This window comes from Pyrgilauda ruficollis, unplaced genomic scaffold (assembly GCF_017590135.1).
Source record: "Pyrgilauda ruficollis isolate IOZ18807 unplaced genomic scaffold, ASM1759013v1 scaffold182, whole genome shotgun sequence".
NCBI lineage: Eukaryota > Metazoa > Chordata > Aves > Passeriformes > Passeridae > Pyrgilauda > Pyrgilauda ruficollis.
Genome location: NW_024517207.1, coordinates 1,124,926 through 1,147,146, shown reverse-complemented (window position 1 = coordinate 1,147,146; position 22,221 = coordinate 1,124,926).

Sequence of the window (22,221 nt, the reverse complement as noted above, 5' to 3'; positions counted from 1 at the left end):
TGGGAGAAATCCTGTGATGTTTGTGATTTTAGCAGGCACAGGTGCCTGGATGCCAACAGTGGCTGCTTCCACGGGAATCCAAGTTCATCTCCCAGTGTCTCAAGGTCAGGTCAGAGATAATAGACATGCTACTTCTAAATTAAATCAAATGTTTTAGTACATCCTCTATGTATTATTATATTAATTCCTTTTATTTCCATGATGGGCTGTGCCTAAAGGAAGAAACTTGTAAAAGTGAGATAATTTAAAGAAAATTCCTCTATCTTCCTTTGAAGTTACTAAAAAGGATACTATGTGAGTAAAAGTATTACTATTAACTATTAAACTAGAATTACTATTAAACTAAAATTACTAATTACTATTAACTCTTAAGCTATTGCTATTAACTATTATTAGTATTAATATTTACATAATAATTTTTTACTTCTAAATATTAATGTGTCTTTAGTCTATCCAGTTCATCTGGTCAGTAATAGAACTGATCCTTCTCTTACCTACTATTCTGAAAGATCACTTCTGATCTTTGTGGATACCAAACAGAATCATTATGTTAGCCTGGGAAACCTTTGGAATATTGATGCTACTTTGGAAAAAGAATCTCTGTCCCTGTAGAAATGACAGCACAACTTTTGAGACAACAGGAAGCCCACGAGTCACAAAATATTTAAGCTTTTTCTTAAAATAACTAAACTGCAGTGATGAAGTACTAGAGTACCTTTCAGTTCAGTGCTCAGTGTCCTGCCATGACAGTTTTCTTTCACTTCTCTGGGTTGCTGGGCAAGGGAAAAGCCTTTTGTAGACATTTTGAATGATCAAAAAACCTGCTCTTGCCCAGAGAAGCTCTTCCACCTGGGAAAAGGCATGGCAGAAGGAGAGAGTTTGTTTAAATACCTACTAGGGCTGCAGGGCACGGAAACCTGCTGAGCATGGCATGGAAAAATCCACAGGTGAGAACAGGTACAGACAGCAAAAATGAAAGAACAACTGGGCTTCACAGGTAGGAATGTGGAAGTTACATGAAAAACAGATCAATTCCACAGATAATTGAAGGAGAGTACTGGGGATTTTCTGGAGAGTAGAGGCCAGCAGCATTTGTGTAACTGCACCAGTAGCAGCATATAAGACTGGGATTATCTAGGTAATGGCATCAGAAATGCCAGATCTGGGTATAGATGCAGCAAAACTGGGACCAAGATAAAAAGCAAGCAAGGGAAAAGACTGGATAGGAGACAGGGAAGTATGCCAGCAAGAGAAAAGGGACAGGAAATGGGAAAGGGGATAATAAGGGGATAAATAAAAGGGGATAATAGTGAAAATCATGTTACCTTGGAGTGCCTGCTGGGAAGCATTCTATTCCAACACCTCAGCCTAAATCAGGACCATCAGGACCATGTTGTTCTGGCCATGCCACACAGCCCAAACCAACTCCCATGGTTAGGAGACACAGGAGGAAAGGAATCCTTTGCCTGGCAAGCAAGGGATCACCCCCAGACAGGAGAAGCACCTGAATATTGTGACAGCAGTGGTGCTACCCACTGCCTCAGAAGAGCCATTGCTCTTCAACACTGCTGAGTGCTCTCACCCCCAGTGAGCTCAACACCCTTGTGGCAATTACAGAAACCAGCTCAAACACGCTGCTGTTACCCAGTGCCCAAGTTACCAGTGAACACAGGGCTTCAGTAACCCAAAGGAAACAAGAACACAACCACTGGGTGCAGCAACATGCACTCGTGCAACAGATTTAGAACTCAAAACGCCCTTCAGAACAACAGATGTTGGGCTTTGGTGGTTTTGAACCAGTACATCTCAGCTAAGATTTGCAAGCATATACCCATATTTAAAAAAACCCAAAACCACACAACCAATCTTTTGTGCCATGTAGTAAATGTTTTATTATACGTTTGATCTAGAGTTTGGAATTTCCTCACTGCCAGTAGAGGAGAGTTACACCATCACTGGCTGCCAAGAGCATTCCATTTATAAATGACCTTGATAACTAACACACTTGGAACCAGGATGAGGACTGTTCCAGATCCTTACAGCATGATTTACAAAGCAGTCTGAAACTGCATTTTAGATAATCTTTAATCTGGATTAGTTCTCAGTAACGTTTTGCCTCAATGGACAAAGAATATAATTAATTCAGTACGTTATATTCATCACAGCACTGAGTTTAACTATTGGCTCAATTTGGAGTTCCACCACCCACTTAAACCTGACATCTATTTCCTGGCTGTATATAAATGCCAATTTTAGCCATTTCTGACTTGGATTTTAGTAAGAACATCATTTGCCTCTCACTCTCAGAAGCAGAAAAAACTGCCAGTGGCTGGCTCTGCATTTTCATAATTACTTCACATTTTCCTCTGTATTTCTGAACATCCTGTTTTATGGATCTTGTGTAAATACATGGGTGAGCATCTGCACCACAGGCTGGTGGAACTGTTAGTAACTAATAGGGGGAAACATCTTTCCATCTGAAAGATGCTGTTCCCACAGTTTGCTCAGAAAGGCTTAATTTCCATCACACAGATGTTTCTGGCCTAAAGCCCCTTTTGAAACCACATGCAATGCAAGCAATGGAGACCTGTAATGCAAACAAATAGGGTGAACTGAAGAAAAGGGGCCTTTTTTCTCTAACTAGAGGAGAATACAAACCACTGAGTATGCCCAGAGCTTGCTCATCCCACTATTTTAGCCTACCTAGGCAATGACATGCAAACAGAATCTGACATAGGAAATGTGAGAAAAACTGGAATAACATAGTTAAAACAAACCCCTAAATTAATGGAGAAATAGAAAGAACAACTAATAAAAAGTGTTTATCTCTAAATTAACCTAAGAGTCTGTCTTCAGAGACTCTTCGTTTTTCTTTATTCTTTAAATGAATCAATTTATAAAAACACTGATCAAACTAACAAAGGCAACATAATATTATTATTCCATGTTTGATGGGACAAGGCTGTTTTCTGACACTGCTTAGTTGAAGAGGAATGGTCATTGTACTGGCAGTTTTCCAAAGAGCCTTTGCCATTAGAAAAGAAGGCAAGTTTATCACATGCCATTTCATTTTCTTTGGCACTTCTCCAAGCCAAAGAAAAATCAAACAAACAGTCTAAAGAGACACCCTGCAGGCTCAGTCCTTTCAGACACTGCACAATCAGCTACATCTACTTAAATACAGTTTTGGAAACAGCACTGACCTACAAAGACACCATCCTCACTGTGTGTGAGGAGCAGGAGTCCTTCTGATACACTGCAAACCAGACATTTGTGAGCCAGCATCAGGCACTGGAAACGAGATTGTAACACAGCAAGAAACCATCAGGATTTCTCCCAGTGTGTGCTGCAGGGGTTTGAAACATCCATCTGGAAATGCTGCATACAGAATTCTGACTCAAATTTGTGCAGCAGCCCCACTCAGCTTCTTTGGAAAGGTTTTGTGCAACAACTACTACTAAAAAAAACCCAACCAACCAAACAAAAAAAACCAAAGACAGAACTATTTTCCCCAACCCACCAGACATTTTTCTTAGGTCCAGGGAATGCAAACAAACCCAGAAATTTTGAGTTCTCTTCTGCATGTTGGCAACATTGCAGGTATTTGATAATCCTCAGTTTAGTCATCAAGAAGAGCCCTTAGGCAAAGCTCACAGAGCTTCAGTGCTATTTTTAAAAAGCAGAGTAGTCCTGGAACAGGAAACTGCTCTGTGCTAGTTGCCAAGAGTGTTATTAAGGAATAGGGGAGTTAAGTCCTAGAAATGTAATGAGAAGGATTATTGCAACTTGAAGCCACCCTCATGAAACAGATTATATCTGGAAAAGAATTCAAGTCCCATTAGAAACCAATGGAAGCAAGTTTCAAAGTGATGGCAAAGTAATTTTCTTTCAAATTACTCAGCTAATTTAAATGTATTAAAACATTAAATTAACAAAGCACATTTTTAAGTTACAGTGCTTTCTTTAAAGAAACTTTTAAATCTCACTGGATTCAAACATGGTCTAAAGGTTAATTAGTTTTAATTGTCACATTAAAAAACAAACCTTTATCTTAAAGGTTTTTTTAATATGTTAGGCCCCATCCTCCCAGTCCATTTCCTTCATTATCACACCAAGGCCACGTGATTGAATGAAAAATGAGCTACTGCACATTAACAATTAAGTGCTCAATGTCCTGTGAAACCAGCATGGAGAAAACAGGACTGAGAACAACTCTGATGGAAGAACAAGAAGAGACAATTAAATTCACATGTATAAAAGTATCAGAAAATACCCAAATTTGGAGTTTATTCTGTCAAATATAACTGGCATCTTACCAACTACTTATTTTCTTAAAGAAGTATTTCAGGTGACACTATGTGAAAACTGATCATTTGAATGTTTATGCTCACATGCACAACCATTAAAGCAGCATGAGGATCACCCAAGGAAATCCAGATACAAATAAGAGTTTAGCATGACCTTTTTTTCTACTATAGGAGACAGGGAACTTTCAATAACTCTTTGCAATTGCTCAATACAGGTTCTCTTATAAAGGTAAATTAAGTGATCCCAGCAGTGTCAGTCCTGTCAGTGGCACCATAAATCACAGCACCAAAGTTAATGAATCCCACCAGTTCCAGGAAGGTTTCCTCACTCACCTGACTGTGCCCTCACTCTTCCAATCCCATTAAATTCCACTGACATGGGATTAGCTAATCAGCTCCGTGCAGAGTTCTGCTTGTGCCCATAGCCCCTTCTGAGGTTATTTGGGACAAAGGAGGTTGTTTGTGTCACAAGGAGTTCTTGGGTGCCTGCAGTTTCCAAGTCACTCTGGCCCAAGCACTTCTGCAGTTTCTAAGTACAGCTTTTCTAACCCACCTTTGGCAACATCTGAAAATGTAGGAGTGATCCAAGCCAGCTGTTCTGTCTACCTGTGTTAGCATTAATTGATTTAGGCATTTCTTTACAGGAATCAAAATTACCTGAATCAGACCATAGTTTACAGTTCAGCCTTGCTCTGATTCAACATGAGTTTCAAAGCCCAAAACTCCAGCAGAAAATAGGCTTAGGACACCTCATGACTCTCATTTGAGTTAATAGTCCAGACATGATTCACTTTCTTTCCTGTTTGCTGGATTTGATTTGCAGCCTGAGCACCAGCACAGTTGCTTAATTAATAAAGTAGCAAGGAAAACACAAATACTGTTAAATCTTATCTATAAAAATGAGCTTGTAATGCTATTGTCAGAAGGTAAGCTTGGTTTATGTCCCTTGGTTCAGTGAACTAGGAAAACCTAGGCTGGTTCAATTGTACTTCTCACAGCATTAGCAATAATCCAGCCAGCATCACTCTGCACAGAACATCCACAAACCCTTCCTGACAGTGAGTTTCTCTTGGAGCTCATTGCAGTCCTGTTGGGCTATTTCACATTCCTGTCCATGCAAAACCCAGCGCCCTTCAACAGCTTCAAGGTCCAACTTTTTAAGGAGTTTGGTTATTGTTGTTCACGATTCCAATTTTCCAGGTTCCTTAGGTCAAGTGTGAACTTTGCCTGGTGAGCAGAGGCTGCTACACCAGAGGGAGGTTGCTGCACATCCTCCTCCCAATGTGTGGGAGCTCTTACAAATCCTATTAAATTATGTCCATTTCAAAAATATCCTGATGCAGCAAGCCAGGTTCATAATCCAGATCAAATGATCATTGGAGAAAAAGTCCCCACCAAACCCAGCAAAATAATCCATGCAATGACACTGGATTTACCCCTCAGCACGACAAACGCTCCTCTCTGTAACCAGATTTACAGATTAACAGCACAGAAATTTCAAAATGTTCCTGCTGCCCATCAGGACATAAGACATCCAGTGTTACTTTGCACACAATCAGTTTGGGTCACGTGGAAAGGTCTGCTACAACATCTGATTGACAAACATCATGCACTACATGGATTTTCTTTTGGAAAGCTGGTATTAAAAATGCTTGCAAAACTTTCAGCAAGAAAAAATCTCAGCAGAAAATATTTTGGGGGCAAGGGGTGAAACACAGGAAAAATCCAGATATTTTTTTCATACTTTTAGTGCTGGTACTCTCAAGAAAGGCCTTCCTTGTGTCTGAGGAGAAGTTTTGTTCCTGTATACATGTGAGGGTACAGATTGTGGCTTCTTCTCTGTTTAAAAATGCCTCCCCAGCCCTCTGCATCCAGCTCTGACCCACGCTCGCTCCTGCCTCCAGTGTGTTGGTGTAATTGTGTGGGAAGTCACCTCACAAAGCAGACAACTGAAATATTTGAGTTAAAGGTATGAAAAGAACAGCTCAATGCACAAAAGAGGGGCTCAGTGGATAAACAATCTTCTCAGAATGTAAGAGAAATGCCAAACAGGATTTACATCCAAACATTCCCTTTCATTGTGCATCATATATCAAGCAGTGATTGATATTTTTTTTTCCTCCTGCAGGAAATCTCCAGTTTTATAGGCTTTTTTTTTTGTTAAAAACTGGAGATAAACTCAGCAAAGGGCTAAGAGGGGATAGTGCCCATGGGAAAATTGCTGCCTGAGAAACAGTATAACAATAGGGAAATAAATATTTTTCTAAAAGGTCATGAGACAGGAATGTAAATTTTCACCTGTGCCTAACTAGCAAAAACCAAAAACAAAACAAAACAAAAACCAAAACAACAAAAAAAACCAAAACAAACACCAAACAAACAAAAAAAAAAAACCAAAAAAAAAACCAAAATGAAAAAAACACCCCCAAAAGCCTCCAAAAAAACCCCAAAAAACCAAAACAAACCACAAAAAAAAAAAAACCTAAACCAAGCAAAAACCCAAAACCCAAACAGACAAAAAACCCCTAAAAAAACCCCAACCCAAACAAACAAAAAAACCTCAAACAAAACTGAAACCCACAAAAAAAAAGTCATATCTAAGTTGTTTTGATAACTTGTTTAGATGCTTCTGCCATGAAGACAGGGTGGATGGAATAGACTTTTGACTAATTTGCTTAGGAACAGTGGCCATTTCCTTTCAAGCTCTGAGTCATCTAGAATAAAATAAGCCACACAAATCAAGACTATCATTCCCTGGAATTCTTTGAGAATATTGGTGTAAGAACATCAACAAGAGATCTGCAAAAAGAAAGGATCAATCTCTTTTTGAGCTGGGGGGAAAAGAAAAGTGACCAGAAATCTCAAAAGCTGACAGCTTTGCCAAAAGGGAACCTAAATCTTCTGAACTGGTGTCACTTGGTATTTCTGCATTTCTAGAAGAGCAAACACTAAAACCTCTGAAGTTACATCTCAACTCCACAAAACTGCTTTGATGATCAGTGTTTAAATGCCAAAAGCTACAGAGAAAAGCTGAGAAACTTCCTGCAGAACATATGATGCCAAGCAACAACATAAATGGCACATTGAAGGAACAAACGTTCCTTATGGAGAAAACAATGGAAATGCAACACGGACAGAAAACTGAGCAAACTGATTTGACAATGTTTGTTTCAGTAGCAATGTTTCAGCCTTTTCTTATTAATTCCACACTTACTGGAGGTCTAAGGAAGAAAAAAACCCAATCTATCTTCAGAAAGAAAATAACACTGGTAGAGTAGGGTCATTTTTTACTCTTTCATCCATTTCAAATCAGAGAAGCTCGTTCATCTTACCTTCTTTCCACTGTCAGCTCCCCCACAGCAGGAAATTATTAGTAACCTGCCAATTATTTTCCTCATGACACCTAAAGAAAATCTTCAGGACTCCCAATAAGACACTGCATGTACCTTAAGAGGCGAAATAATGAAGTAAAAATAAGTCAGTTCTACATTTAGGGCATTTCTGGGACAGAAATCGTAACCCTGAATTGTAGCAAATAAATGTTGGTTAAAAAGGAGTGGGATAAAAATCCCCAAAACCCTGCTCCCATTGAATCATCCAATAAAACAGATTGGGTCTAAATGTATACATGCAAAGGCAATAAGAAAGCAAACTTTAAATACAAGAACAAATAAAAGATCATCTCTGACCAATAACAATCCCTAAATGCCAAGACAGCCTCAGGGGAGTCAAGGTAAGCTGGGACAGTGACAGGCTGTTGTGAGGTCCTTAGCATGGAAAGACTCCAACCAGTGTACCTCACACACTGAAATAATGGATGAAAACACATCATCGTGCTGTAGACACCATTTTAAAAGCAAAATGTCCTATCCTTCCATCTCTTCAGGGACCTAAAAGCAGAACTAGGAGTCTGATTAATTAGTTTTTCGTTATTTTTGCTGCTTTGCCCTCCTCTAAGTGCTTTGCCTTCCATTGTTTGGCAGTAACATATTCCTGGGCTCTTACCTGTATTTAATATCATAGATAGTTGCAATAAAACAGGAATATGTTGATTTGTACTGTTAAATTTCCTGTTTCAGTTCAAAAAAATACAAGAATACAAGATTCATTCCTGTGAATTGTACTAGATTTGCCAAGCATGCAGAGGGAATGTCTCCATTTCTTCACACAATTGTCACCTGCTAGACTGCAGTGATTTCATTTAACCCATGTGTCTTTCTCCTGGCCCAGGGAGAAGATTTCTAAGTTGACACCTATACCCAGTTTAATTTTAATAGTTTAACCTGTGAAGTCATTAAAAATGCCAGGCAGAGTAGTGCTAGTCAGAACAGGATTACATGTGCCATAAATAAATTCAGTGCCTGCATTCCCCCACTGTGGTGTCAAACACTCCCACTCCTTGTGTCTCGCTCTTCCACATTTCCTAGAGCTTCCATGAGCAGCACCATGAACATCTCTCCCCACCTACAATTCAGGAAATTACCTGATGCTTCAGGTACCACTGCAGCTGCCTCTTTTCTCTGCCTGGTAGAAAGAGCACAGGGGTGGGGAGCAGCACTCAGCTGCTTTTCCTCATAGGAATGTTTTCTTCTGAGCTCCACTAAACCATTTCTCCTAGACTGGTCTGTTTCACGCTTAAAATCATTCCCACCATGAATTGGGACACTATTTGGGATCAATACTTTCCAGTCTGACTCTTAGCAACAAACTCCTGTACTAGCAGAGGTTCATGGTACTCTTGATCCGTGTTTGGATCCCTGCCTGTGGAATTCACGTTGCCTAAAACATTCACACACCCAAAATGCCACTTCTTATGAATTTCCTTAAGAAAACATCCAAATGCCACTTCTTATGAATTTCCTTATGAATTGTTGCATGATTCAAGGGGAGGATGGGGAGGAAATATATTTTCCATTGCTGTTCAGGGAGATTCTTGCCATTAATTTTCAGGGCAGGAGATAAGACATAGTCCTTCATACATGTTGCTTATCTTCCTTGAAGTATGTATTTGTGAACCTTTTAAAGTCTATATTTAAGTTCCCTTTCTCTTCCAGGCCTTTATCTGGTTAGTTTAAATGAAGCAGCTACTCTTCAGAAACTGTCAAATAAATACTATTTTTTTTTCAATATGTAGACACCACTTATCTCGTTGCTTCTGTTACATCTGAATTTACACTCAGAACCACTGCAAGGTGTATTCCCAAATGTAAGAAAACAGGGTGCAGCTTTTTTCAGTTTAAAACAACAGCAAATCAGTTAACTTCTAAAGAAAATGCTAAAGACCCTGAAATCACACCACTTTTCCTTGTCATAAGTTGCACACAATTTTGCCTTCAATACGTAAAGAAATAATTTTTCCAGAAGTCTTAATAAATGCACATAAATGAATATAGCAAGTATTGTGAATATAACAGAAATAGACCTCTGAGAACTTTTCTTTATAAAACCTGGTACCAGAACAGTTCTGAACAGCTGTAATGGGCTGTTCAGTTCACGTCCCTCTAAAAAAGCAGGGAAGGTCATTTTTACCAAGTTCTGCCTTTCAAAAGGAAAATCATGATGACTGATATATATTATGAGCTAAGCACACAACTTACATTAACTCACATTTCAGTGCCTAACACAAACATATGTTCAGGATAAGACTGAATACCCATGGTTTTAAAAATTAGCCAATTATTTACAGACACAGAGAAAAGGGGTTTAGGTCTACTGTTACATATATTAAATATCTGATGAAAGAAACCTGAGGGGGTAGTTTTCCCACTTGTACATAAAAGCCTAAATATTCAAAGTGTCTCTTCTCACCTGTAAATGTCTGCTTGACCAGACTGTGTTAGGTTCTCATTTGTGGTGAATAACCCAAGTGCATGGCCTAAGCATAACTCTGAAGGCTTAATCTGTGCAGAATAGAATTATTTCAAGACAAAAATTTATTTTGTACTTAAAAATTTAGCAGAAGTCGGAGAGTTAAATGAATGTAAATGTTCTGCTTTTTACGGAAATGTAAAATTTTCAAAGACACAAAAAACCAACCCCCAAAAAACAAAACAAAAAACCCAAACCACCCCCCCCAAAAAAAACCCCAAAAAACTAAAACAAAAAAAAAAAAAAATTAAACCCCAAAACCCACAAACCCTCTCCCTCAAAAAAACCATAGTTGTAAGCAAAGAAACTAAATAAGGAAAGGTTAGATATCAAATATTGTAAAATAGGAAATTTATTGTGGAGTATCAGGTCTCCCAAGCACAGGGGAATTGTTTGAAACAGACTCATGAACACTTTCTCTTAATACCTGAGAATTTTATCCAAGTGCATCTCTAAGCTGTTAAGTTTCACAAACTCATCACCCCTTCAGAAATACGCTAGAATCACACAAATAAAAACTAACTCAGCATATCACCATTACCATCTTTAGCACTTTTTCTCCTTAAACAATACACTTAGACCCATGAGGTTAAATAAACATCTTTAAAAAAAAAAAGCCAAACAAAGCCACAGGTATCAGGTTGATGCAGACAGCCCCTTAGTGTTAAGCTCCCAGAGACCCAAGCTAAGAGTGACATCCAGTGGAAACAGAGTCTACATCCTCTTGGTGGCTGCAGCTCACATGAAGCCATATCACATCTGTGTTATGAATATTCAGAAAGATCTGTCTGTCTTGTATTATACACGTCACTGGGAAGGCAAAGGTGTGCAAGAATGAAAAGCAGTATTGGATTTCCACAGAGATGAAAGTTGTGCCACATCTTGATTCATTTGGTCAAAGAGACAAAATTCTTAATCAGTGGTTCACCAAAACAAATTATCTGCCTTAGAGTTCACTGTTAAACTCTTTAACAGGGAGATTTTGCAAAAAATAATAATAAAAAATAAACAAACAAAAAAACCCCCAACAACAACAAAATCAAAACCAACCAACCAAAAAACCCCCAGAAACAAACCCAAAAACCAACCAAACAAACCCAAAACCCACATGCTTCTGATGCTACATTTGCACAGGAATTTGTTGTAATTGGTAATTAAGCTATCTTTGGTAATATTCTATCTGACTTCCTAATGGCACTTATGAGGTAAGAGAGATACTGATGCAAGCTGCTCTGTCAAATGGAGCTGAATAGGGAACAAGCTGAGTAAAGGCTGACAAACTGATTTTTTTTTCTCTTTTTTTAAAAGCAAGATGGAAAAAAATCCCTTGTATGTGAAAAAGCCTGTTCCCCAATCCATCTCTTTGGATATACACCCTTCTGGATTGAAGGAAAAACCCAAGGAGTCACATTTCACAGAGTCACAGAAACTTTCCTCTGTGGGAGATGTATTTAAGCAAAGGGAGATGTGCTCCATGTCACCAGCAACCTTTTCCCCACTTTCTTGCACACACAGGAAGGGAGATCAGCCATCCATGCTGCTGCTCTCCCCCACCTTCTCAGGTGCTCCCAGCAGTTCCAGCTGGCCCTCACTCATTATTCCCTGAGCAGACTGGGAGGAAAGCTTGCCAGTGCTCTGGCTCCATTTGCACTATTTCTCATGTTGCTTCATGTTGGATTCAACACATCTTGAGAGAAGGGATTGGGGCAAAACAGGGCTTTTGCTTCCCATCACATGCCTGCAGCTAATGGCTCTTGCCATACCAGGTCTCACCTCTGCAAACTCATACTTCAATCAGAGTCTCACAGAAATCTGGTTGTGCTGGAGAGTCTCCCTGGCCCTGTCAATAAAGGACTCTGTTGGCAACAGGCACTGAGAGAAACCAAAATAGGCAAATTACCATGTGGTGATGGTATGAATTTCTGTCATCCTGAAAGAATGTTCACTTCTGATCCCAGCTGCAAAGTAAATCCATACTAACTATAACTAGACAAGGTTTTGTACCTAGGCAACTTGAAATCCACAATCAGGAGCTCTTATTCAGCTGCTCACTACCTCTGTCCTGCATACAATATTGCCTCTGCAAGAAAAAGTGGTAGTATTCTACTCCAAGCTTTCACAATAACCACTTGCAGGGTATGGCAGAAATATTCTTCCGTTGGGGCATTCATCTTTACAATATTCCAAAGCACATCTTCAAGTACTTTTCCCAATATATTCCCTGGCTTCCAAATCAAATAAGCATTAATGAAGAAAAGATAACATTCATATCTCTAGCATTCTGCAGTAGATTGCATATATAAAAAGATAAGGAAGTAATTAGTGTTGAGTATTTTTCTAAATTCTTAGACAATTAAAACAAGGACACTTTAGTTTAAGGAAGGCACCTTTCCAGTGCTTAGCTTTCTGTTCACAGAGTTCAGTTAGGGCATTAGTGTACTTATGCCCTAACTTAGTGTACTGGCATTCTCTTTATTCAATTAAATTCTCTTTTAATATCAGTAAATTATCTTTTTCTAACAGTAATTATGTATAGTTTTTATAACAATAATTATGTATAGTACCAGGTACTGTAGCATAAGTGTGTGTGTGTGATGTTCATTATTCAGACTAAGTCACTCTTTCCATCAGTAAATAGTAAAATTATTTTCATTCAAAGTGTCCTTAAGAGCTTTACTCATAGGAGTAAAGCAAGCCTAGCAGATGATCATTGGCACTATCCAAGAGCAGAATTTCTCTCCATAAAATTGGGTTCTGTAGCCAAAAAGACCAGCCTCTAAAAGACACAACAGATGAGGTGTTCATCTGCAGAGGCAGAACCTCCTGTCCAATCAGGATGTGCACTTTGTGTAATATTAGGAATTACTAAATGGGCAACCAGCTGTGGGAGTACAGGTCATAACCAAGCAGTACTGTAAAATGCAGGAAACAGAGGAAAAACAGAGCTCTGAAATCTTTATTTGCCTATAACAAATAGGAAGCATGTAGATCTAATTGATTCATTGTAGATGGAGCTGGTTAAACCATAAATATGATTAGAAGTGTGAAATATAGAAAGATCTTTCAGAGATAGAAACAGTGGCTATAATAATTAAGAACAATAATAAATCTCAGAACATTTTGATGGGAAAGATGGAAGACAGCTTGGATAAAAATGGAAAGGCATGCTCTGATGCACTGGGTACACTCTAAGTTGAATTTTTCTCAGTAGAGGGGAGAAAAGCAATTCTTGATTACTGAATGCTTTGAAAGCAAATTGTCACCATTTTCCCATCCATTTATACCTCAGTCCTGCGACTAGAGCTGCATGAAGAGGCATTTACTCTCTTTGTACTACACTTTCATTTTGGTAGAAAACTTCAGTGGAAAATATACCAACCTTAATACCTAGTACAGTTCAAGAAATTTTCTAAGGATAGAAGTATAATCTGCTTTTTGGTAGCATTTGTCAAAAGCCTCCTGTTGTCTCACTGTAATTGAAAGCAGCCTGGAAAGTGAAAAAACAGGCCTATTTCTAAACCAAAAAATAGTTACAGAAAAGCAAAAAGGGATCACGGGCTTAGTAATGAACATGGAGCACATGTTCAGGTGCAGCCCTGGTCATTTTTGTGAGGCTACCTAAGCAGCTAGGCATGTACATGGCAAGTACAGCTTAAGAATCATAATAACATATTGAAAACAAAGGCCAGTTCTTTCATTGCTTTAAAGCAACATAAATCCTCTTAAATCAGTAAAGAGCTGTGAAGGCTGCATCAGCTGAAATGCAAATCTGACATATTTAAACTGGCTGTTTATGTGTCACCATAACTACACTGGGAAAAATCCCACAAACAGGGTGCTGATGGCACCTGAACAGGCAGAGCAGATTAAACAATGACCCAAACAATGAGCCCAGGACTGACTGAATCAACAGCCATCCTAAGAAATCAGCTGTGAGTCAAACTGAGGAACAGAGTAACAAGAAATTAGGAATTACTTACATCACAGGCAGAATAGAGCAAGGACTAGAGTCTCCTGACTAAACGGAACAAGGAGGAATCAAAAAGGCTTAAGGATGTTTCTGGTCCTCAAATATCTTTGAGCAGAAGAATGAAAAGGCTCCCTCAGGTCCAAAGTCTGCAATGGGCAAAGGAGGAAAGGTCACTGTTGGCTGCACCAAACCTCATCAGCCTGGGCTGAGCTTTTAGGTACCCAGTTTGTCAGTGAAAGCTGACAAAGAGTTGAAAGGGTAACCGTGGGACAGAGGGCAGCAAGTTCCAAGTAAAGAAAGGGGGTTGTAACCAGATTTAAAGAATTTGATTTTAAAAGATGACAGGAATTTAATTTCACTTAGCAAAGTGCTTCACCTAGGGACAAACCAAAAGAAGGAACGATATCAACTGTACTGCAAAGTTGGTGAAAAGGACAAATGAGGCTCCCTGAAGCCATTTCCATGAAGTTACGAGCACACACTGACAATATAAAAAGGAAAAATGGGTACAAATATTCTTTGCCCACAGAGAAAAACAGTCACAAAATACTGTTTTGTAACTGTCAAGACAGGTTTATGTTATTGCTAAAAGAATTTCTGGGAAGTACAATCTGTGCATCCTTACTCATACTTCTGAAGCTCTGAGGGTCAAGCAATCACTGAGGTCAGAGCTCCAGGTTTTCACAGAACCTCAAGTAGACATAAATCTGAACAGGGATCCTATAACTACTCACCACAAAATCAAGAAGAAGGAAAACTTTTAAAGTATCCATCCATTCTCCCAATTATTATCTCTGTGTCAAGGAAGGTGGCCTGAAACACTGTGAATAGCTCTATGCAGAAATTCGTTGTGTTGTACTTGTCAAAACATCTTCAGAGGGAATGCAAGCCAGACTTGCTTTTTCACAGCAAGAATTGCACTGGAAATGTAATTAAATATAGAAGAAGCAAGATAAATCTGCCAGTGGCACCAGGCAAAACTCAAAACCCATCACAAAAATAACAACAGAATATAAAAGAGGACATGAGTCTTCTAACAATGGAACAGTCTTTAAATGGACTGGGGAATATGTTCAATTTGCTGTAAATTACAGCCCTGATAGAACACTGCACATTAAGTAACAACACTGAGTGGCTGCTATAAGAGGCACAAATTGTCCAGAAGTGCCCTGTCCTACAGCACTGCCAATCAAAGTGAGAGTCTCTGAGGCTCTCTGGAAAATACCATTAGAGGAACAGTCACTGCAGACTGCTTGTGCTGAACCAAAAGCAAAGTCATCAAATAGCAACAGCAGCCTTGATCTGCTGCATTAGCCTTACTATTAACAGCGCAGCTTAATTAATTCTATGAAGACCATAAGGGTGTCACAAAGTTTTGGGACATTGGGATGGGGTTTTTATGTTTTTTGTTAAAAAAATTTTTGGTAGTGGTGGTGATTGGCTTTTGTTTGTTCAGGTTTTTTGTTCAATTTTCTTTGTTTGCTTTTTTTTTTAATATTTTGCTGGGGTTTTTTATATATGTATTGCAGCAGTATCTAAAAGCATCATTAGAACTTAGAGCTCCATTAGACTAGAAAAGCAAAACATTCCAATAGAAATACTTCCCTGCAGAGTTGATTTAAAAGGGGGCTGGGAAGCAGCTCCTGTGAAAAACGTCATAAAAGCAGTTCAAAAAAATAGTCATAATTCATCTTCAGAATATTTCAGATCTTCATTTAAAAGTTGCAGATTTCACTTTTGGCCAAGAACTCTTCAGCAAAACATTCTAAGTATGCAGAAAATACAAGAAGTTCTATACTTATTTGCTACTCAAAAATATGTACTCTCATGAAACACAAGATAAAATTAGAGAATGGAACAAACACTACGAGGCAGACAAAAATTGCTAACATAACTACTGAAGGTACTTAATCTTTTGAGGCATCTGTATTTTAATATTTGCCTTGTTGCAGCCTAGGTTTCCCTCAAGCTGCTGGGCTGTCAAAGACCAGCTATCACTAACCTAAAACCCAGCTCCTCTTAGAGCAAGCTAGCTAACCACATATAAAAATCATCTGTACAACAGGATAAAACACATGAGCAGAACATAAGCTGAACATCAAATCATGATCCAAAACTTTATTTGAACATGAAGATTATAGAGAAAGCAACCAAAAGTCTAAATGTCAATTACTCTGCTCTTACAAGCTTTTGAGAAATCTACATGGTAAGGAATTGAAATATTCTGTATGGTATTTTACCACTGAAGTGTCCTAAATTTTTTAGAAGAAGGTTTGTGCTTCAATCAAAAGTTTTGTGATTCAAAAAATCCAAGGCCAAAAGCTCCAAAGACTCAATAGTCTGCACAATTTTATCTTCTGACTGTATTAACATAGTGCTCTGCACACATAATAGAACAAAACCAATTAATACTGAAGAATATTGACAGAGAGATTTAATTCCTTATATTCAGTCTATTAACTCAGCCATTATCCCCAGTGAGAATATACACTATGTTGTATAAGAAAATGGCAAAAATGTATTCCATTAATCTGCAAGTGGGAATAGTTCTCTTATCTCAGGGAGAATTTAAACCATTTTAATTTATTCCTAATTGTGCCAGAGGCCTGCTGCACAAAAACTGCTGCACAAATGGAAGTGCCAGCTCACCGTTGATATAAGTTCTGTACAAACCTTCCATCAGGGCCTTGAGTGCACCAACAGCCCCAAAATTCCTTGGGAGCTGCAGCCCCAGGAGCACTGCCTGAGGGCCCAGGGACTGCACAGGGGACAACAAGGGACTGTCCTGCCTGGGCCCTGGTCCCTCCTGGCTCCTGGGGCATCCTCCCTCATGGGACAGCCCACACCTCTCTGCTGCCAGGTTCTCCAGAGCATAATTTATCTCCTCAGGAAGGGTAAAGGCAGGGAAGCACTACCCATCCGTCTGTGTGATCCCAGTGGTCAAGGCGTCAGCTAAAAGCCATTAACAGGATTCCATCTTTCACAGCTACAGCAGTTCCCTTCCTTTACAATAAACAATTTGTCTGCCTGTTCACTCCAATTATCTCACCAGTTCACCTCACCCCCTACTGTAAGACACTAAAGACAAGAAGTTGGAAACAGCTGGAATAAAAGCAGAGGGTGCAGTCAGTGCCAGGGCCAGCCAGCTGCTGCTCAGGGATGAACTCCTGCCCACTGTGGCAGGGAGGAGGCATCACCTAAAGAGCACCACAGCACCGATTAAATGAGAGAAAAACAGCTGGGAGAGAACTTGATGCTTCAATGATTCCATGACAAATGGTAAGAATAAGACCCCAAATTATTAGTTGAATTTGGCCCAAGTGTCAGGTAGAATGCTCTTTATTTCACAAGGACTTACAGCATTTTCTTCAGACTGAAACTCTTAGAAATGTTTATATATCACTGTGCTAGTCTGTGAACATGCCAGTGAAAATATTTCATTTTACAGACCCATTCACATGTAACTCTAGAGGACAAAGCTAAGTAGGCAGAATTGAAGTGTTTTAATAAACAAAATTAAGAGACAAATGAGAAAAAAATCAGTAAAGGATTAAACTCATCCTTAAAAAAGGAAGGTGAAATTAAAGCACTGCCAGTATGTTGCTGTCTTATTTCTATCTCCTTTCTTACTTCATTCAATACGTAAACCACTTTGTAACATTTGTTTAACAGCATCTTATTGTTACGTAAATTACCACCAAATTGTGTTCCTGAATTAAAGCATTTGGTTGTTTTGGTTTTTTTTTTTTAAATTATCCCCAAGCATATTCAGAATGCTGAAAAGTGATACATGGAATGAGTCTCCAGTGACCCCAAAATGTCTGTTCCTCTGGCATTGTACTCTCCCAGTTATTTGACTACCATGAAGGATTCAAAAGGTTTATACAATTCAATTATTAAATTCAGAAGGTTTATACAATTAAAATAATATTTGGTTTTCTGCTAGTTATTTTACTTTAAAAAACCCAAAAATCAAGCAAATAAAAACAGAAAGCAGCTACAGCTTGGGATGCTTTTACTGTGCAGCCATTGCAGAACACATGCTGCTCTCCAGGATAGCGATGATGGAATGTTAAGGGTTGGAAGGGACCTTCTGGATCATTCAGTCCCAGCCCCTCTGCCATGGGCAGGGACACCTGCCTGATGACAATGAGAAACAGGGAGCTTAAGACATTGTCTTTCATTCCAGCACAGAATGCTGGAACTTGGTAATTAGTGTTTGAATAAGGACTTTATCTTTCAATTAATTTTTTCCCTTCCATTTCATCACTGAGGAAATAATTTGGTCTTCTCTGATGTAGCCACAATGGAAATGAAGAAGTGACAGAAATATAACTTTTTTTGCAGAGTTAAGGAGGGAGGAGAAAGAACAGGCTATCAGAAAGGAAGCCTACCTTTGGAAACCCATATCTGCTTTAATGGAAAGTTCTTTCACCAGACAGCAAGTAATTTTATTTATTTTTGTTGCTTTGTCTGCAAGTTTCTTCCATTTCCAATTTCCCCTTTCAGACGCAATTAAAAAAAGTCCAATATTCAACAGACAGCAAACTAATTGCTTGATAACGACCTTTTAAATGCCCAGATTAATGGCTTTAAGTGGAATTTTAATGAGTTATTCTGAGTATAACTAATTATTTGCTATTTATACACATAGGAATGAACAGAGTATTTTTGATTAAATGAAACTTTACCATAAGTATTATTCCAAGCTGCATGCTTTGCACAGAGCTATGCCATAGGAGAAGCATACATATGAATATATTGACATAAATTTGTGCTCTGGCTTGATAAGCCTGTCCAGTGGCATGGTTTGAAACAGGGGATCCATATTCAAGTTCATGCCCTGCATGCCCCCAGGTAATGCAGGACAAACTGCTCTGAATCAAGAAGAACAGAGATTTATATCTAGACCTCTCACATTTTGTGCTAGTGCTCTGTGCATGCCACACATATTGGTGATAGTCACACACATAATTCCCAAAATCAAAAGCTGAAATTCTGACTTGGACAACCCAATTTCAGGAGAACAGCCAAAACATTTTATACCATTCTGGCACAAAAGAGGGAAATATCTTGAAACATCAGGAATCCCTTAAAAGTAGGTGTAGAAAGCACAGATTTGCACTACACTTTGAATTAGATTTGCATTACACTTGCATAGTGCTTTACTGTGAAAACCAAAAATTGTCTTCTGCAGGAAGGAGGTAAGGAAGCCAAACTCCTAATTTATTTATCCTCTTAGTCAAATGACAAGGTGAAGACAGGTTTGTTTTACTTTTGATGTAGTTTTTGTTTTTTAAAATACAGGCAATGTTTCTTTTACAACTCTTCATTCCAATATATGCAACTTCTAGGGTACGAAGATTGAGGGAAGAGAATACTACCTATAAAATTTACAGAGAGGAGAAGGAGAAGAGAGTGTTCTAAGTTGTCTTACAAGCCTGGGATGGAGTTGAACAATAGTTAAAGTCTTGAAATATTGGCTTCCTTCACAGGTCCATAAAACCAATGCTGATATCTCTAGGACATGGCATAAACTTGGACATAACCACTTGTACACTTGAGTTTGTGCTTGAGTATTTATACATCTTCTAGACTGCACTGTCAAATTAACTTCATCCATCTCCATTTCAACTGCTCTAAAACTACATTTCAAAATGTTTTAAATAGGTTGCACAAAACTGCCTTTAACTGTGAGCATGCCACTCAGCTATAGTGGAGCTTCAGGATATAATACAAAACCAAAATACAGATAATCATTGAGTTCTTCTCACTCGGTCTTAATTTGAATTAATTCACTCCTATTTTGCTTTTGTCATTAAAAAAGTATATCACATGTTACATGATATCTGCCACCTGAGATGTTCATACACAAACACAAAAAGATCTGAAATTTACTGAAAATATCTATAAGAAAGTGGCTTTTTTCCCATTTGTTTCCCACATAATAAAATAAAGGTACTTACATGCCAAAAAAAGCCACATTAAGGAAAATTAGTAAAAAGCAAAGTTACTCCTTTATCCAAAAGATGGAAATAACAAACTAAAAACATATTTTTTAGAAGTGGATTATCTTACAGGATAAGGAAGTAGATAGCAGCTTCAGGAATCCAGGACCAGGAAAACACAGAGTATCTCCAACTGAAAGAGCATTCAGCTTTACCTTTCTGCCAGACATCAACTTCCTTGTATTTTCAAACAACAAAGAAGCCAGAAATGGCATTAGCCACTGTCCTTCATAGCCTCACCTCTCCAAAGCTCTCTGTTGTAATTATTTATCTAAATATTTTGGGGGCAGGAGGGGGAGATTTAACCATATTGAGATAAAAAGTGAGATATCTTGAGGCAGATATCTACCATGATGTCTCACTGGTGTCTCACACTCTGCTAAACCCATTGGCTAAATTCCCTAATAAATCAGTGTATTGGGTCTGACCAAGGTAAAATAGCTTTTATGTGCTAGTCTTTCTTTATTGTAAAGCCTCTTGCCACAACAGAAAAACATCATTAAACCAAAAGGAAATCATTCCCCCAAGACTGGGAAACTGAGGACACCAAAAGAGAGTTTCCATGAGTTAGTACACTGGCACAGCAGAACCCAAAATATTGTAAGGTCATGGAGCAGATACTCCTGGAAGTTATGCTGAGGCACATGGGAAATAAGGAGGTGACTGCTGACAGTCAACATGGCCACAGCAAGGTCAAGAAAGCTGAAAAAAAAAATTTCTCATACCTTTAGGTAGCTAACAGGAAAACAAAGCAATTCTAAGAGTCAACTTAAATAGGTTCTTTATGATAAAAGTCAGCAGAACTCCTCCAAGTAGCAGTACGTGCTATTACACTGCTGTGTCATACTTCTCAGGTGTCAAAGATAATTTTACCCTCAAAAGTTCACTGGACAAATGTATGTACAGAATCTTTTTTTTTTCTTAAAATAATTAGAAGGATGTAAAGCAATATTGCTTTTACCTGACAAGTCATTGATCTGCACTTCTCACACATCAAGACAGGCTAAAGAAAATTGAAACTAGCAGAGGACTTGAAATACCCATCACCATCATTGAGGGTTTTGTTTCCAAATAAGTATAAAAATTAAAGCTTTGAGGAGTTTGGCACAGAGTAATGCATTTGTCATTTAAGCACACCATAATCCTCTTGTGAGTGATGCTGTGTGACACACAGCAACACGGCATGTCTAAATGATAAACTACCAGCTCTTCACTGAACTAGTTCACAGTTATTGGCACCTTGGTAAGCTGCAATCATTTCATATTTCCAGGAGAAAAGGAAGCAGAAAATTGGTGTGGCAGAAATAGAGAAAATGTCCATGTGCATTATGTGCTTCCAGGAAGAAAAGGAAATATCAGCTGACCATTGGGAGCACAACCAAACTCTGTTATTTCACCCTCATCTCTGATGGGGCCCCATGGGATTCATCCCAGGGTACTGCAAGGGCTGGCTGATATTATTGCAGCACCTCTCTCCTTATTTTTGAGAAGTCTTTATAGTCCAGAGGGCTTCCAGCTGATTGAAAAGTGGCAAAAGTTCAAGAAGGGTGAGAAGGAAGACCCTGGAAATTACAGGCTTGTCAGTCTCACTTGAGTGCCTGGTAAAATGAGGGAGAAGGTTATTCTGTCAATCTTGGGATCTTATCAGATTCCAGTATCTCATAATTGGGACACATCCCATGTTTGATCAGCAAGTTTGGAGAACATGCTCAATAAAAAAATATAAAGAAATCTGCTCCTGATTCTTCCTAATTATGAAAGGTTTCTTCCTAATTATCAAAGTTCACAGCTGTGCACAGTCACTCAGAAATTACCATACTCTAATGCCATTAACCTCAAACTCCACCTACTGTAGACAATTTCAGTTTATAAAATACAACCTTTGAATAGGTTTGTCTCCCAATTACATTAAAAAAAAAAAAAAGAAAAATGTTTTCTACAATTATAATACAAGGAAAGCATATTTTAAACCAAACTTCCCATGGAATAGAGCTGGTGAGCAGAGGAGGACACAGCTAGCCTAAAACCTAGGATAGCCTAGGTCCTCAATCACATATGACCTATATAT